This window comes from Anser anser (genome assembly GCF_964211835.1).
Source record: "Anser anser genome assembly, chromosome: 5".
NCBI lineage: Eukaryota > Metazoa > Chordata > Aves > Anseriformes > Anatidae > Anser > Anser anser.
Window position 1 is genome coordinate 22,883,902 of NC_139725.1, and position 18,704 is coordinate 22,902,605.

The following is an 18,704-nucleotide window of genomic DNA, read 5'->3' on the forward strand; positions in this document are numbered from 1 at the left end:
CAAAATGTTTTACATATTGGCTGTCGGGTGTCACTTTCAATTTTGTGCTTAAGAGGTACCGAGTGGTGCTTGTGTTACGGGGTTTCAATCTGTGCAGCCTCGGGAAGGTCGCTGGGCACGGGTGTTGGTGTGACACAGGCAAATTGGTGCCGTGGTGGCAGAGCACTGCTGTGTGCCCAGCTCTGGGCTGTCTGGTGCCAGCAGAGACAAACGATTTGAAGGCCCTAGAGGGACACGGCGAAAGTCGCAGCACATGGCCCTTTTTTCTGACATCCTTGGGCTTGATTTGTTAATTCATGCCATCACTCTAGTTACATTCCTTCATATTACTTCCATTATTATTTTTTTTTCTGAATTAATAGCCTGTTAGTAAATCTAAAGAGAAACATAGTGTAATAATAACAATAATAGCCTGTTAGTAAATCTAAACAGAAACATAATGACTCAGAACAGAAGCAGTGACTCTGGTCTAGGAACTGCACATCCTCCTCCTTTTGGAGGCAGAAGGTCTCAAACCACGCGGACATGTGCCAGAACCTGGTGGCTGGCTGAGGCCCACAGGTGCGCTGCAGCGGGGATAGCTCCTCCTCTCCAGGGAGGCTTTCCTGCGGGTACCTTTAACCATTGCCCGAAGCAGCGCAGAAGCACCCTCCAGTGCACTAGCCTAGCATTTTGAGCACTGAGGGAGACAGTCTATATACACGCGAGTCTCTCCTTGAAAGCGTTCACACGTGACGGTTAGCCAACAGTTCGTGGTAGGGAGCAGACCCTCCTCTACCAGCAGTTTGTATGTTGTAGATTAGCAATTAAGGTTATACTGTAATTGAAGCATCCTGCGAGGAGGGACCAGGTGATAGGTGTTTCCTCTTCTGTCAGCACTCTCTTCACAACGGGGCAGAGGAGCAGTCACCTTTCACCTGTAATCAGTACCGAGCTGCCCTCTGCACAGCCCCTGCAGCACGCTCTGTCCTTTGCAGGGATCATCTTTTTAAGGCAAAATTCAAAGTCAGTCTGTTATGGTGGATTTTAGTACTGTATTCATTTCAGTCATTGTCTCACATCTCACCAATACAAACATAAAAATAAAGCTTGGGGACCAAATAATAAACATAATAGGAAATAGATTAAATGAATTTCATGTATGAATTTTTAAAACATATGAAACTGGGAAGCTTATTTTAGATGTAGTTAATAACTCTGGATTCATTCTTGGATGCTTAGCTCGGGACATCATGAAGACCTTTGTTAGCTGAGAGATGTATTTTTATTAGCATTTTGCAAACTTTTCTTAGGTGCAAACATTGAGGACTCCTTAATAAAGACAAGCATAGGGCCCCGCTTCCATCTGCTGCATGTTCACTCTTCTGTTTCACTTTAGACAGCAATGATATTGTGAACAGGAGCAAACTGACAGTCAGAAGATCTTTCTTCTGCAGTCAGAGCTGGGGGATGCTGATCTTTGGGATGAGACCCAAGACATACTTCCAAGCATTTTAAATCCTGTTTCGGCACCTGGCACTTCCAGTCTGCGGACTCATCTGTCTGTTCAATCAGGAAACCAGAGGTATTGATTCCCATCTCGGGGACACACATTTCTTAGAGAAATACATAGCTTTCGGTAAGTGAGGTGGATTTTTCTGCTTCGTATAAACGTTATGTTAATCCTGAATGGGAAGTGCCCAGGCAGAGCCTGCCTGTAGTCATATGGCTGTTGTTGAACCTGTGGCTTCTGTTATTTCTGGCTCTGCAATTGGTGAACATGCTGTTCCTTCCACTTCCTTTGGTAATGGTCATCTGCACATTTTGAGGGTAATCCAGGGCATCACACACACACCCCTCTGTAGCCATTCTTAAAAAATGAATTCTTTGTCTTTCCGTCATGCACACATTATTTGTAACGATTCATAAATGGAAAAGAGATTTATTGATTGTGAAAAATGAAGGTACAGTGAATTCAGTTTATCCACTTCAATCCTTTATTTTTGGAGCAGAATGGAACAAACAATAAGCCCCGGGTTAGAATTTCAATTGCTACCTTTACTCTTGATTGATGTGATATACAAATTAAAAATAAAGAAATGAGAAATATTTGTAAAGATGCATAGCATGCAAAGAGCCTCTGTAACATACATTTGTTGCCATTCTGGAAAAGTACACGTTGCCAAAACTGAACAGTGCCTGGCCATTCTGACAGGCAGGGATTGCCTGGTCAGAGTAATAAAAAATCATTTGTAACTCTTCTACATTTCGTTGGGATTTTCAATACAATAAGGTAATGAAAGTCTAGCTATAGTTTATTCATTGAGAGAAAAAAAAAATCAAACATTACTGAGTATTTCATTATCTTTAAAACTGGTTGAAGACAGCCACTTAGCAATTTCTGAAAAGCACAGTTGTTAAAACACATTAGAACCTATTGTTTAAAACATTTTAGCAAACTTTCAGTAAGAATTAAGTAATCAGCTTTATGATGGTCTCTGCATTTTTTAGAGTTGAGTTACTCCTCGTCTCCAGCAAAAGATGGAGCTTTATTTCTCCCTCATTACTTTCTAGCCCTTCAGTTTTTTCTTTTTCCCCTTCAGTAGTTATTTGAATACATTTTTGTACCATGGGAAATACCAACCACAACACTAATTTACCATAACTCCAAGCTATGCACTGAGAAAAACACAACCACTGCAGTAACTACGTCTGTGATATGGAAAGGGTGGGAAGGTGCAGAGCTGCCAGTAAATCGCTTACATCTTTCCTCCTCCAAAGGCAATGGCAAGTGCCAGCCTCCACTCTTCTTGCAGAGGAAAGAACCTGTGGACAGTTTGTGGTGTCTGGCAATGATGCTTGAGGATGTCTGGATTTATCTGGTTCTGTGTACGTGTGAAAGGGTGCTTGGTCAGGCTGCTTCACTCTGCTTGAATCAGCCAAAAGCAAGACTTTACCACATGCATATCCTTTGCAACAGAGGATAGTTTTAAACTAGAATGGTTCAGACCCCTCCTTAGTGAGGTTTATCACATGCTCTGTTTGGGCAGGTAACTGCAGGGCAGCCACATGTAAGAGGACAAATACAAAGATGCCACCTAACAAGGTATGTGTGAAGTGATGGTTTTCTTGAAGTGTGACAGTCTCAGTCTATGTGCAGACATAGACTGATTCTGTTGGTGAAATAATGTGTCTGCCTTTGGCAGCAAAACGTTGTTTTCCAGGGGAATGTTTGATACAAAGGCTACATATTTTTAAGATCCTCTTCAGGCTTTCCACATCTTATGCTCTATGATCAGTCTTTCTTGCACTGTGCTAGCAGGATGTTGGTTTTGCCTTTTGTGAGGCTGCTCTTTGTTGTGAAGCGCAGGTGAGGAACAAGCCAGTTTGATGTACGTGTTGGTATAAGGATGGGCTCCTCTGCTTTCCTTTCAAAGAACTGAACTTTGAAAGGAGAGGGCAAACAATATGCTGGCTTCTACCTCTGCCGGTTTCAGTCAACCAAGAGAGGTGATTTATTGTCTAAAGAGTATTCAGTATAGTGTCAGAGTGAAGAATTAATTTCTTTAAAATATATTCAAGTGAGTGGTAGTTGTGAGCCACTAGAGATTTCTGTTAGTCCCCTCTGTTTTCATGGATATTTATTTCCTTCTTTTAACACTATATTCTCTCTTGGTAAGTGGATCTTAAAAACTCATTCAGACCATGCAATCAAAAGAGAGGAAATACTTTCTCCTGCAAAAAATGAGAGACCAAAAGATAGAAAAAACAATGCTTCCTTTATTTTAAAAAAGGCATACTGAATCGTGAATACATATTTTCACTCTCACAAAAAGTAGAAACTTCTTTTTTCCTGTCAGCTATTACTAGTTTGAATGAGATATAACATGTTTGGAAATAAAAATCAGCGTAGAAATTAGGAGAATTCTTAAAAACAGGTGGTGTTGTAACCCTTTGCAATAGAAATTGAAGGTACTTCCTTCACATATAGATGGCATATTTTTTCAGGACTAGAATTGGACCGCTCGGTTCAGAACATTTGGGAAACATCTTAAGAGTACTGTGGGTTATGACAATGTTTACCTTGATGTCTCTGAGACTCATACCCTGTAAAAAGTATTTAAAGGCCTTAAACTTGTACACTTTGTTCTCAGATTTTTGTTTTAATTCCTTCTGGTTTTATTGAGATTTATTTCCCTTTTGACACTGTTGTCTATGTTGGCTCTTAGAATCTTATTCAGATCATGATATCAAAAGGGAGGAAATATTTTCTTGTGTCTTCCAGCTTGGCAGGAGGACCAGTTAATTCTTAAAATGTGAATGTGGCATGGGATTTGAAGTTCTTATTTTATTACCTCAAGTTTTATCAGTATTTTCTACCTCTGAATTACACATTTATTTTTATATATTGTTACTTTTACTACTGTGATGTATGTCATTTCTTTTTATAGTAACAATTTTGACGCTGATTATAGTTAGAAGAGTAAATAACAGATTAATGGTTCATATCTGAAGTAAAAATTGAAGTATTTTATTTGCATTTGACCCCAAATTATTTTTTCCACGTCAACTTTTAATTAAGAAATAAATACAATTGTGTGTAGAGAATATGTAATTTTATTTTGAAAACATCAATAAGAAATCTGATTTTCTGAAATGAAACATCTGATTTTGACTTTTTTTTTTTAGTTAAAGATACTACTTTTAGGTAAGGGTAGAAAATCTGAATCTTTTTACCAGGTTTAATCTTACTTTGCAGAACATCTTCCTACAGTTCTGTTTTCCGAATAATTCACTATTCATAAAGCTTAAAGTTCCTCAGCTATTTCTGCAGTTTCATGCATTGCTCATAGCTGTGAAATGAGTTCGGTAAGAAATGTTTACGTATATCCGTTGATACCGCGGGTGATTCTAATGCCCAAGTAGAACAGGCACGCTGAATTTTTAAACTCAGTGTACGTGAAGCAGTCAGTATTTCCCAGCTTGGAAAAACTAAATTGCTGAGGGAAGATTTGTTTTCAAAACAGAGGACAATTAGCATGAACATAAAAATTATTTAGCATGAACATAAAAATTATCAGAAGCTTTATATATGTCAGAAGGGGCTTGCTGGACTCCATGATGGAGTTGTACTCAGTGATCCTTGTGGGTCCCTTACAACTCAGATTCTATGATTCTTGTAACCATGAATTTAAAGATAGAAAAAATACATGATAGACAAGAAAATATGGATGAAATTTGACAGACCATAGGGTCTTGAGGTTCCCTGGAGTGTGCCCCCCCTTCACTTTTCCTTTCAAAGCAAGCTCAAGCCCTGCTGCGGGAGGCTGGCCTCCTGCCTGTCCCGCTGCGGGGTTGCCTCACTCAGACACAGCTTGACGGCTTTTGGGATTCGGGGACCAGGCTTCCCCTGTGAGGGAGGCCATCACTGGGCCTGAACTGGAGAAACCGCTTTGCTTCTCTACTGGAAAATGGGCCTGGAAAGAAAACTTCTGGTCAGCCCTGTTTGACAGGGAAATGCAGAACGTGGCCTTTAGGCCGGTGTTGGTGTGATGGCTCTTGACCAAGGCCAGCCGTAAGCCACTGGGAACTTTGGTTAAGGTTGGCTCCCAAAGCTCTGTTAGCAAGAAGATCAATGATCAGCGCAAATAGATTAATCCGTAGTTAACAACTGCGGGACTGAAGTGTCCACAGAGCCAAACACTTTTTGTTTTTCAGCTGTCAGTGGCAGGCGTGATGGTCCCACATTTTTTTCCATGCATTTGGCTTGCCAAGTTATCTGCTTTTATTAGCAGCAGTTGATCTCTCTGTAATGAGGTGAGCACATTATAGCTTTGTCAATTTTTTTCCCCAAGAACAGTACTTCACGTTCAGATTTTCTGTTTATATCACACCGTATCACACAAAGAACTGCTGCATGCCTCAGAAGTTGATTTATTGCAAGTGTTTCATGCTGAGAAGGCTTTTTTTATTTTTTTGTGAATATCTGTGTGTTTTAACTTTTACAAAGGAGGATGACTTTACATTCTCTTCACTTTTTTATTTGTAATGCAGCAGTTTGATCAACATTAACTCGTTAAATTCAAATTAAGTGTCTTCCAGAAAACAATGCTAAAGGAATTTTAAAATGTACTTTTTTACTGTTTCTGATTTGAAAGGAGTCAAATGCCTACAATTTGTTAAAAGAACATTAGTAGGAGGTCCACTCTTAGTTTTATAAACATTTTTTTTTGCCTCAGTAAGGCCCACAAGACCTGGGATAAGGCCAGCATAGACCAAAAACAACTCGGCTGATACATCTGCAGAACTTAAGGCCAATATAAATGCATTTATGAAATGGATGTCTATGAAAAATCTAGGGAAAACAGTTTTAAGAAGACCACCAACAAACTGATCACACATGAACATTTCTTCCATGTGTTTGAAAGAGAATCATCGCAGAGAAATTTGGACAATTTTATTTGTAGATTGTCATTTACTTTATGGCAGGCCAGAAAATGGTGGTTTAGTGCCACTATCTGATGTGACAGAAATGTAAAGAATAAACTATTGTGGTAAATGGAAACGTGCATATTATTAAAAAGAAATAAATAAAATAAAGTTTTCATAAGGAAAGCTGTTGTCAGAACACAAGTAATATATATACATTTGTGATGTTACTTTGTGGTACATCAATGAAGAAGTATGTAGTCATTTAGCAAATGCTTATAGCTTAATGCTTAATTTGCTATAAGCTTAACTGATTAAATGTGTGTAAGCTACCACTATGAATGCTGTACTTCATCAGATTTTAATAATGCATTAGGTGCATGAAAGATATCCCAAATGTAAGAAAAAAAACCCCAACACTTCCATCTGATAGGTAGAAAATTAAAGTGTCAAGAAAAGACCCAGGAGCTGTAAGCCATAGTCATGTTTATGTGAGTCATTCTGAAGTTCGTGACAGTAAGCACTGCTCTGTGTTAGCAAGGGTTGCAGATTTTGACTGTTTATTAGGATTAATACTGTACTCCAACTTTCAAAGAGAAATGTCACGCTAATGCCAGCATTTATTGGTATCCGGCAAAGTTTAGAGACAGTGAGTCCTTGCTCTTTCAAAATCAAACACTATGTGAAGCAGTTCTTTCCCCAAAAGGGGATTTGATCTCATTGTCACATCTGGCATATGCAAAGCCACATGTAACTGTTTTTTTCCATGTTTCCAGGAGAAAAAAGCTCAACTGAAAAAAACCCAAACAAACAACCTCTCCTCACAACCCCAGCTACAAAAAATATATTGTGCTGCAGCTGTCCCTCACGTGCTGAGTTCCCTCTTCTGTTCTTTCTTGATAGAGATAATGCTTTCTTTTAATTTTGAATAATTAATAGATACATTTTTAAAGTGTGGTGTTTTTTTTTTCATAATGATAAACCACTAGTTTAGTTAAAATTCTCAGTTCAATTTTAATGAAATTTAATGTTTTTATTTGTAATCTTGCAATTCAACTGTCATGCGAAATTCAAAATCTGAACTGGGGTAATTTCACAGGTATATATGCAAGACAGAGCTAATTTTCTCACTAGGAAACAGTGATAAGAGGTGATTTTGCAGATTGTTGAAGAAAATAGAATATTTATATAGTGTATCTCCTAGACTAAGTTTTGCCACATACCTCAAATACAATATGAACCCCCAATGCTGTAAAGCCTGTCAGAGAAAGTGTGTGAGCTGTGATGCACCTGCGTGCCACTGGCAGGTAGAAGCTGTAATGATTGAAATGGGATTGCTGGCTAATATTCTATGGGGATATTCATCATCACCTTATTTTGGACTGGAAATTCATATGATAATTTAGAAGTTAATCACCTTTGGGTTCCTCTGCAGGAAGAATACAGAAGACAAAATGCTAGTAACAGTCTCATTCAGATACACATCAGTGGAAACTGAAAAACTGAAAAACTGAAAAACTGAAACTGGAAACCAGGCTTTCTCTTGACTTGGGAACTCCTCACCAGTGTGGCTGGTACCTAACAGGGAAGAAGGTGATTGAGGAGATGCCAGTCCTCTCTTCTGTGAGTAAGTGTCTTTATTGGTCTTGTGCCTGTTAACCCATTTGTTGTTTCCTGCCATCCCTGTGGGTGACCCTAGGGTTCTGGTGTGTCATGAATACCCTGTTTTCCATAACTGGTGGGATGCAAAGCATGGATTTCCACTGTGTGTAAAGACTACTTGAGCACACCACCATGGATATGAATTGTGGAAACGGCAGTTCAGAGTGTGAGATGACCTGTTGCACTAGTGATAGGTCAGATGATAAAAGGTTAAGGACCAGACGGGAAAATTAGAGATTAATCTACAGATTTTTGGGTGTTATACATTTAACAGCAGACCGAAGAAAGTAGTCTGTTCATGTAAGGGTATACACGTGCATAGGCTTTTTGTGAGGGTGTTTAAGAAACCAATGGAAGTACTTATATAAATATGCGTATCTACACATCATGTATAGACATGTATTTACAACGTCTGGAAACTACAAGGCTAAATATGATGGGTTAGCAGAAGGGTTTCAGCATGTGTATTTTAAGTATAAGAGACCAAATAGCATGCAGAGAAAATGTTAGCATTGAAAACTTTAGGAGCAGAATTTTCCAAAAATATTAGCATTGTAGATCAGGCCTGTTACTATAAACTTTTGCTGGAACAGCAGTTGGTTGCAGATGTAATTTTTTTTTATGTCTGATATTGCTGTGGCAACAAGATGTCACCAGGAGTTTGGAAAGAGAAACAGTGAACTGCTGGCAATGAGGGTGAGACCAAGTGAGGAAAGAACAGAAAATGGAAAAGGCCGAGAATGAGGTGTTGAAAAAAGATGACAAGTGAGATACAGCAGGAGAGAAGAGGCAGGAGAAAGATAACTGGCTGAATAGGCTGTATTTGTTCTTTCTTTTGCATACTTATAATTTGAAGCCTTGATCTTACTCTACTCTCCTGAAATGCCTTGAGGCTTTTGTCCAACCAGGAGTTCCAAGGAGTGAGAAGAGGAGGTCAATATTTATTGACATAACTGAAATATAATAGTATTTACAAGGCAGAAAGTTTTTAGCAACATGGCAATGAATCAGGATTCAAGAAAATGTGGCTGAAATGTCAATCCAACATCAGTCTCTGAGAGTTGTGAAAGCATTAAAAAGTGTTTAAAAATAGATATTGTAATAGCTACTATGAACATTCTGTTTAGGTACAGAAGCACCATTTGAACTGCTTGTTCTTGCAGCTGATTTTTGCAGCCCATTGATCTTCAAACAGGCTGTCAGTGGCCTTTTGATTACTGAAAAATGCATGGAAGAGCTGAAAGAAAATCCACTCCTAGGATGAGGGTTTTTCCTCTCACTGTTCCCTGACCTATGAAATTCTCTTTATTCAAAAAATTAGTCATAGCAGCTAGTTCCCAAGAGCCTGGAGAAGAGAGTGGCTTCTGAGAAAGAGGGATAGCACTCATCTATCAATAAATAAAGGAGAGAACTTCTTAAGAAAAAAAAGTATCTCCCTTTTTCCAGTGTTTATTCAGTGTTTATTATGCAAGTGCATACACACCTCTTCAGTCTCTGTGGATGGATATGCAATGACAAGTCTCAAGCAAAGCTTCACTCCCTCATTTTTTAGAGCTATGCCTCTCTCTGTTCCTAATGGAAAGTGGCTTTTATATTAACTGTGTGGCTATTTCCTTTCTTTAATTCAGGCACTATTGCTCATCATTAAAGAAAAGATCTCAAAGTTACTGTATTACTAGCACTGGAAGTAAGTGCTTCTGCTGTAGATAGCCACCATGCAGTGTCTTAAAAGAGATTTCTCTTGTGAATGTCACTGAAACACATTGACTTGGCCTTAACTGAGTTATTTAGAAGTTTGGTTCAGTGAATTACAATGAGAGAATAGAGAAAGAGAGGAGAATAGTTATTTAAAACTGCGAAATACCTTCTCTGTGCGTACATTTAGGTGCAGGCAAAAAGAGAGGAAAGGAAAAGTATTTTAATGTTTTTTTCATCATTTTGGAACTTCATTGTTCTTCTTGAGTGTGACACAAAGACCTGTCTTCCCTCTGCGTCATACATCTTACAATTGTTAGACAAGGATGTAGTTCCACAATACTCTGCCTTTAGGGGCAAAGCCAGATTGAAGGATCCTCTGTTCTCCCCTACTGTTCTGCTGGCAACTTGTTATCCTGTACTACTGTTTGCCACCCCACGCACACAAAGGTTTGTGAGGCAATGCTGACATGACCTGAAGTGATCCAGGTTAAAAATAACTCTCAAAAAAGGTTATTTTCAGTGATCCCATTTATCCTGTGCTCCCACAAACAGTTGTTGTGGAATAACTGAAGGCGGGAAGCCGCAGCGGAAAAGCTGGACCACGCAGCCGGAGGTGGGAGGGAGCAGCTGAAGCCAACGTGTTGTGGTCCTGTGCCGGCAGTCCCAACAACAAGATGGACTCTGCTGTCATTAACGCCTTTGCACGTATGGTTCTGATCCAATTCCTTCCGAAAGCAGTAGGCTTCTTTATGGTGATGTTAATTCAGGGCTCTAGGAAGGTGGCCTTTTCCTCACCTTGACTCACTAAAAACTGCAAAGGTTGGTTGGTTGCTGTTGGATTTTTTCCTCTGATGTTTTGCTGTATTTCCTAATTAATAATTCTACAGTTATGTGAACCAGTCTTTTCCATATTCACGTATCGGATTGTTTGTGCTGATTGAATATTCTCATGTTAAATGAGAAATCTGAAATAAAAAATGAGCAATGAGGGTACTCTGCCATAAACCCACACAAAATTCACTTCTAATTTGAATGCATGACTAAAGCAGATGTCTTTTAAAAATAATACGTTTTTGGATGTGTTTAAGATATTTGAAATCTCAGCTGAGTGAGTTTTTTATGTCAGCGATTTTTTTCCTGTTTCTGAATCAAAAAATGGACTGCATAAAAATAAGCTTTTTTTTTTTAATATTTATTCAGTCACTTATGTTAACTTGGTCTGTTTTTTGGAAGAGTTATTCTCTTGAGCTTGGACTGTTACGTCTTGCATGTCACAAGTGTCCCATGACAGAATATTTACCTAGCATTAAAATTGGAAACAACTATGGATGTTCCATTTGGTTGGGAATGGAAAGCTTGCAAAGTGTGGGAATAAGGAACTTGAATTCACTCGGTTTGAGCGGGCCCTTAGTAAGCAATAGGTGCCCTCCAACCTGGCTGGCTAGACAGATATAGAAACCGCTGTACAAGTCAAAAGCATTGGTCTCAAAGAAAAAGAAGTAGAGGGAGATGCATCTCATTTCATTCTGAGAATGACAACATATCTAGTCTTTTAATTTTTCCCTGCTACCTCAGTAATTTAACATGAAAATACTGATTGTATTAATCTGTCATAAGTCAAGACCTGCCACGCTTTCCAGCTCTTTTCCCTGTCCCATAGTCCTGTGGTCTGGTTACGCCTTCTGTTCTGGACCACAACTGTATTCATTCTCAAACTTCAATTCATAAAACTCCCCTGAATCATTCTGATAACATCACACCACTTCTTCTACTGCCTGCCCTTTATCTGCTGTCGAGAAGTTGTGGTCTTTCACAAACACATCCAGGACATGGATTCAGAGAGGCAAAATCCCCTCCTTACACTTTTATCAGCTGTCTCCTTCGCGTTGAGCTTCTTATTTCTTATGCAGGCTTGTCAGGTGACAGCATTTGCTTATTGCCCTTAGAGTCAGATTTGCCAGCTGGAGAACTGAAAGCACGCTCATCAATGCAACCTGTTCTGCTTAGAGAGAAATTCCAGTGTCTCTCCCTATTGGCTTCAAGTTGTTCACGTCTGCACCATCAAATCTGCAACAGCTGTATCCTCTTTACATCTATAGAGCAGTCAGAAACTGATCCTGGGGATTAAAACAGTAGGCGTTGCATTTAATAGGTGCTCACCTACATAGGGATGTATTTTCAGCCTTCTGACCACCTGTCATCCCATCAAGTGTCGTGGGAGTTACAAAACCTTACAGGATTTGGCCTGGGAACAATTTGGGAGTAATACATTACAAGGGGAGTAATTAGTAAAATGAGAAGTTGAGATGCTTATACAGAATTTGATCATTGTGATGTAAAACTGATTGTGTGTGGCCATCAAAATATTTTCTGTGGTGCTTTTTTATTTACACTGCTTTTCACTGTTTCATGTGTTAGTGTGGGACTTTGGGTTTTCCTGAAATGCCTTTATTTTCTAGAAAGTAAAAAAAAAAACAAAACAACAAACTCTAACCATCAGCTTCCCAGAATCCTTTGAGAAAGTAGCTGGTGCTCAGGCAATCAGAGTAGAATGAATACAGAGTTCATTGGCCAGGTTATTTTGAGTTATAAAGCTAAAAACATTAGAAAACTTTTCATTACAAACACCTGATCTTTTTAATGTCTTCATGTCTAAAAGGTGTCAGTCTCACTTTTTTTTTTAAATAAAAATTCTGTCTTAGAAAAAGCATTGTACATGACAGATTTAAGGTGTCGTGATACATTTTTTCAGCAATTTGCTGTTCAGATATAACAGGATTGAAACAATTGGCAACGTAAGCAATTAGTTTTCACTGATGCACTTTGATCTTTACTGAGAACTTAATTTTTTTGTTATGAATTCTCAATAGCAGAAGCTTAGCATGCTCCTCAGGTGTGCAGCTAAAACATTTCTGAAATTTTGGTCTACATTCACGGGGGGCTGAGTATAATTAAAGTGGGTTTATGACTGACTAGCTTTCAAGAAGAACCAGACATGAAATGTTATTGCTGTTAATGTTCTGGGATACATGCTAATACGTACTTCCCTCAACTGTCTGTTAGACAGTCATGTTTTCCTTCTTTTCTGTTTTCTTTATATACTGTATTTGAAATGCACTTGTAAATAGCTAATATCTAAATCCTGATCTCATTATTCTGCTTGTGTGAGAAATCTGTTCTACAGCTGAACTCGGTGACACCTAGTGAAGTAAGGATGGTCATCATCTTGAACAAGGGTATCAAAATCTGCCTCATTTTTTGAATCTCCTTTTTACTTTCAACTCCGAAAGGTTATGTTAAAAAGTACGTAGGAGAGCTCACTTTCAAGATTTCAGAGTAGCAGCTGAGTCGCTAAGCAATGAGTGTCATCCAAAGGGAAAAAGAAGAGGAGAATAGAATGGGTCTAGTTCAAATTCAGACTTCACAAATCCAGGCAATAAACACAGATGAGGCTGCATTCCAGTCCACAGAAACAATCTGAACACATGTGGAAACACAGGTTAATATAAATATGGACATATTCTGTATGTCTAGAAACCCAAATCAAATCAAACTTTTAACTTAAGAGAAAAAGGTTTAAATTTCTCAGCCTATATAAAAATGTTCATAGGTTGTTTTCAAAAGTAAAATCCACTGACACTTCTTCTTAGGATTCATAAATAGAGAGAGACTTGTATGCAAATGCCCTCTTGTAACTAGTCCCAGAGCCCTGTGTCTGCCAAACTGCCAGAACTTCGCCCATCATCTACAAGGCTTGGCAGAACAAGACATACATACATACATATATAGGTTTACAGAACATTCTGCCATCCTCTTACTTTGTGGTATGGAAAAAATGATGCCTGAAAGTTTGTGAAATGTTACTAAGAAACTCTTGAGTTACCATACTGTACTGCAGTAATTAGAAATAATTTACAAAATATTAAGAGTGTGATGTGTCATTACATTTCTTATGCTTTGGTGAGAGGTACAAAGTAAGAGATGAAATGATTTATTTGCATTACTGAAAATTACCAGTTCCTGTGGTTCTCAGATCATCAGGACAAACTGTGACTTCTCACAGGGCCAGATGGAGCTGCAGGCTGGGCAGGCCGCATGGATCCTCAGCCGCAGCATGGGGGCCTCTCATCCTTGATCTCTTGCATCAGTCCTCTGTGCTGAACTACACAGCCTGCTTTGGGAGATCAAGGCTGTGTTACTACCTTTGCTAGTTTTGGAAGAAAGTCAGTTAACTTCGCTAGGCCTTGGTTTCCTCAAGTCTAAAACAGGGATAATAATCTAGTGAGGTTGTTGTAAGACATTGGTATTTTGTACATGTTGCTGCTGTTATTATTTGTGAGTTTGGTACCAGCATGGTGGGAGTATCAAGAGACTGAGAGACCAGGCAAAACCTCAAAACATCAAACAAACATTTATTTATGCTCAGCTGATAAGTAATTTTTCTGTTACCTACTGAAAAGCAAAGACTAATCAATGTGTTGTTCAGGCCTTAGTATACAATACTGCAAGTCAGATGCCACATTGCTGGCCCTGATAACACGTGTTTGATTGTTCTTTCCTCTGAGGCTAAGCTCAAGGGCTTCTTCTTGAGGGAAGCTATAAGATTTTCTAAGCTTCACCATGCAGCACTGATGTTTATGTACACTTTTCCACAGGACAAAATCCGCCTGGTCCCAAGGGTTATTTTCTCGTTCATGGGCCAGGCTGTGTTCTGGCCTGTTGAGGGACGTGTTATCACCTGGGTGCCACTGCCTGGGTGCCAGCCTGCTCCAGCTTGTTCAGGGTAACGTTGTCCCTTGGCACATTGCATGCCAGCTGATTCCTTCTAATAGTTGTGTTATAATACTGTTCACATTTTTCAGTTGTAAACCATTTTTATGCAACTGCACCGAACAAGCAGCTATTACAGGATGTTCTGCTTTCCACTCAGTCTTATAGTAAGTCTGGGTACAAAACAAACAGAAATAAAGCACAAATTGTTATTCTTCCTATTTTAGGCATCGATCTTCATTCTGCATTGAGATCATCTGATGGAAACACTATAGAAACATGAAATGTTAACATCTTAGCATAAGAATGTAGCATTCTGAATAGGGACATAGAAAACCTAGTTTAAAAATACAATAGAAAATGAAAGGTCACTAGCGCTTGAAGTGGGATGGCATGCAGAGCTATGACACGTCACCTTTTTGAGAACTAACATAGATAGTTACTATTTTGTGAAAAAATGGCTGCGTCTGTACTGCAGAGGAGTTAATCTCTGCAGCTTTGGTATCTGATGTGTGCTGTAGCCACATCTTGCCTGTGTCTCAGGCAAATTGTGAGTGCGTGCACTATCCCATCACTTGTTCTGTTTTCCCGCTGAAGGAAATGGAAGTGTGTCAGGATGGAGAAAGATAAAATGCCCCCTAATTGATTTCCCTGGGCAGTCAGCAAGCCAAGACTGTGGAAACACTTTCCTTGATGTTGGGCTCTGTGCACCTGAGTCCATGACTAAGAAACACACTGTAGAGCATAGCAGGTTTATTTGACAGATACAGCCAGGGAGAACTGTATCCTGGAAATGACTTACTTAACCCTTTGCTTCTACTAACTTGAATTCATCCCCCCCTTTTTTTGCTTCAGTCCATGCACCCGCAGCATGTTGACACAGAAGCTGATCCTTGCCTGGCAGAAGGGGCTGTAGACTGCTGGTCTCAGGTCACACATCCTCAGCTGCTATAGATTGACGTAAGTGAAGTTCTAGTAATTTACTTCAGCTGAGGATCCAGTGTTTCTGTTTGTTCTGTTAACCTTTCTGTAGTTTGATTACTTTCTTTTCTTTTCCTTTTCAGTGAAGTGAAATTCTCTACTCTCAGACTAAAGTTTTGTGGCTCAAATGCCTTTTTTTCTGCTAAAGAATTCTTTTTGTCTCTGAATGTGTTACTATATGTGAGGACGTTGTGAAGATTTGGATGTAAACACCTCACAGTAAGTTGATGTCTGTTTTACTTCTGCTACATTACATTGCACTAAATCTGTTGATATTTAATCATTTCAAATGCACTTTTTATTCAAGTAGAAGATGTAAAACACGTACTCAAGCATGAGAGCTTCTTTATTCAGGTGTATTTTAATGCAACTGTGTGCCTAGAAAAAAGTAATAATATAATGCTTGTTTTTTTCCTCCTGGGGCCATGCAGTAAAAATCTATGGTATTCTTTGATGCTGTTTCTGTTTTAATCACCTAAGATTCTTAGAAAAATTAGAAGCTGATTCTGTTGGATACTGTAGGAGAAATATTTTTGTTCAAATGGGAATTTTGCTACATCCATAAGCTTGGGTATAAAATGATTCTCATGAGGGAAACTAAAATTCATGACTGTGATAGGTAGTCTGAGTTTTCGGATGCTGATTCTTCCAAAATGCTTCATGAGACTGGCAATCTCTTAAAAAAAGAAAGTACATTGAAGTTTTTCAGAAAAGAGATGAGAAAGAACAATGTGGCAGGAGGCTGGATAATAAGGAGGACTGGAATAAAAGAGCAACGTGAAAAGTTATGAGGTTAAAGTTCAGCACTGTTTCACTTGTTTTGCTGATTTTAATTGTCAAAGTAATAATGAAGTTTTCTGTGGAATATCGTCTCATATAAGCTTTATTTCTAGTGATGATTTGTTTTGTTCAGTAAGTGGTAGCTAGAATTATTGATGAGTCTTCTATGTGACGAAGAAGTTCTTAAGCTGTGGTACTTGGGAAGACCAAGCCTAAGAAGTGATAAAAAGTGTTGTGGAGAACTGGTAGCTTGTAAATAAGGAGACACGGTGTAAATGGAGCTGTTTGATTTGTGTAGAGAAGCTGGGAAGGGACCCAAAACACAGTCTTTAGTTGTTTTGAAAATGAACATATCAAAAGAATTTTTATTAGAACTACCACTTTTGGAAAATTTACCTAGCATGCAATCTGTAACTCTTTTGTTATGTTTCATAGGTTGGTAAAGTAGATGGAGAATTTCAACAGCAGGGTTTACAAGTGTGTGGGAGGTGCTAGTGAAAAATGAGCAGTAGAGAATATGTTGGAGCTATCTTTAATCAGCTGTGTACCGTGGAGTTGGGTGGGAAAGAGTAAGCCTTGGTTAATTAAAGGGAAAAGGAACATCCTGCATTTTCTGTGTGGCCTAGGTGTGTAGTCAGCATGCTTGAGGAAGTGCTGGAGCTACTTTCTTCACCCTTTATTCTTGCTGAAGGAACCTTGCCCTATCTTGTAGAAGGCTGTAGGGAAGAAAAAGGGTCATCTTAAAGGTAGCTGCCGTTCCTGTAGACAAAGAATCCCTACTGCTTCCTCTGAAGCAATTCAGCTCTACATCATCTTAAAGAGACAAATCCCGTTTCTCCATAATTACGTGAACAAAGCAAAATGAACAATGTTTGTTATGTCTTCTAGTATTAGAATATGTCTTTTGCTCTTCAACTCTGTGTAAAAATCTTGCTATAAACCCTTGAAAACCACTTTTCAGATTTCTCTGGGGATGATTACCAGCTGTACTGTACCCTGATGTACATCTGCTAGGTATAACTAACCATCCCTCCTAATAAAAAGCCTGAATGAACATTCTGCTGGGAACTCAATAGGTATCAGCAAAGCTGACATATCAGAGTTTGCTTGAACGGATTTGAGATAAGGAAGAGTGGGGAGAGGCAGGCAGATGTCAGTCTTCACTGATAAGAAAGAGGCGAACTGCATCATGTGGCAAGTAAGCGATCCTGCAGAAACAAGGCAGCTTTATCTGTGACATACCATCTGCTTTTCAATTAGTATCATCTTCAAATTGGTTCTTGGTCATCAGATTTCATGCTGTCAGACAATTCTGTGGAAACATGTATTTCCAAAGGACTTCCTATTTGAAAGTGATTATGTTGAAGTAAAAATAAAACCATTACAAAGACCGTATTTTAAAGGGCATCATTATTTTGCAATTCAAGCAAAGAGGTGATTTCAGGGAGGGGGGGTTGCTCATTAATGAGTGTGTTATGCTATGACACTGTTAGCTATATGTTTCATTCTACTGCAATTACAACCTTCAGTGAAATTATTTACTTAACATCCTTAATTGAGGGAACTTTACTCTCTGATTAAGAAGGAAATAACTTAATGGAAATCTAAGACTTAGTGGGACTGAGGGAGAGAAAAAAACGAAAATTACCAAGGTTTCAGAGTTCCAGGAATTAAATCCAAACCAAAGTCTTTTCAGACCTTTGGCTCTGTGAGTTGCCTTTTGGAGGGTTCTCTAGAGTACCGTGTCACCAATTATCTACTCTAGTTAATGTAGAGGTTGCCCTGACATCAGTTGGTTTTTGGTACGTGCTCTGAAGAATGCTCCAGATGCTGAGTTTCTGAGGTAAGTGCTTTGGATTAGTTTACACCCTTCTTGGAAAGTCTTTTAGTGCTGATGGCAGCACTCTGCAGTGCACAAGCAAGCCCATAACTCCACATTTTAACAACAAACCCTTGTCCAGCATTCACTTTTCTGCCTCCTTTGTACTTGTAACCACAGCAGTGTGATAGAAGCAATTAAGCCTAACAGTTTTCCAGACTCTTGTTCTCATTTACTGCATCCTCCTCTTGTTGCAGCTGGTTACGATTGTGGGGACTGCTTCATGGAGCACCCCTCAGAGCTGCTGACACCCTGCAGAGCAAAGGGCTCTGAGTGACTGATGGCCTGGAGTGTGGGATCACTGATCTCGCCCTAATTGTAGACACTGAAAGCAGGTATCCTTGCCCCGGGTCACCTCAGCTCTGTTAGATCCCCCCACCGCCCCCCCACCCCCCCACCCCCCCAAAAAAAATTTCTTTGCAGGATTGATGTCCTGGTTGACACCAGCTATCTTTTGAGTAGCTAATAGATACAGCAGTGGAAGAACAGAGAATGAATGTAGAGTGCAGCAAAGGGAAAGTCCTGT

At 39.2% G+C, this 18,704-nt stretch overlaps 1 long non-coding RNA gene across 3 annotated transcripts in view; it reads left to right on the top strand.

Moving 5' to 3' along the window:
• Positions 1–1,603: 1,603 nt before the first annotated feature.
• Positions 1,604–18,704, top strand: part of LOC310899976 — a 44,296-nt gene continuing 27,195 nt past the window's right edge. The window contains exons 1-5 of one of the 3 annotated variants that reach the window (XR_014584742.1): positions 1,604–1,618; positions 7,844–8,035; positions 10,321–10,587; positions 15,394–15,498; positions 15,603–15,738. This is a non-coding gene — a long non-coding RNA (uncharacterized lncRNA). The other 2 variants (XR_014584743.1, XR_014584744.1) reach the window with 2 other exon arrangements.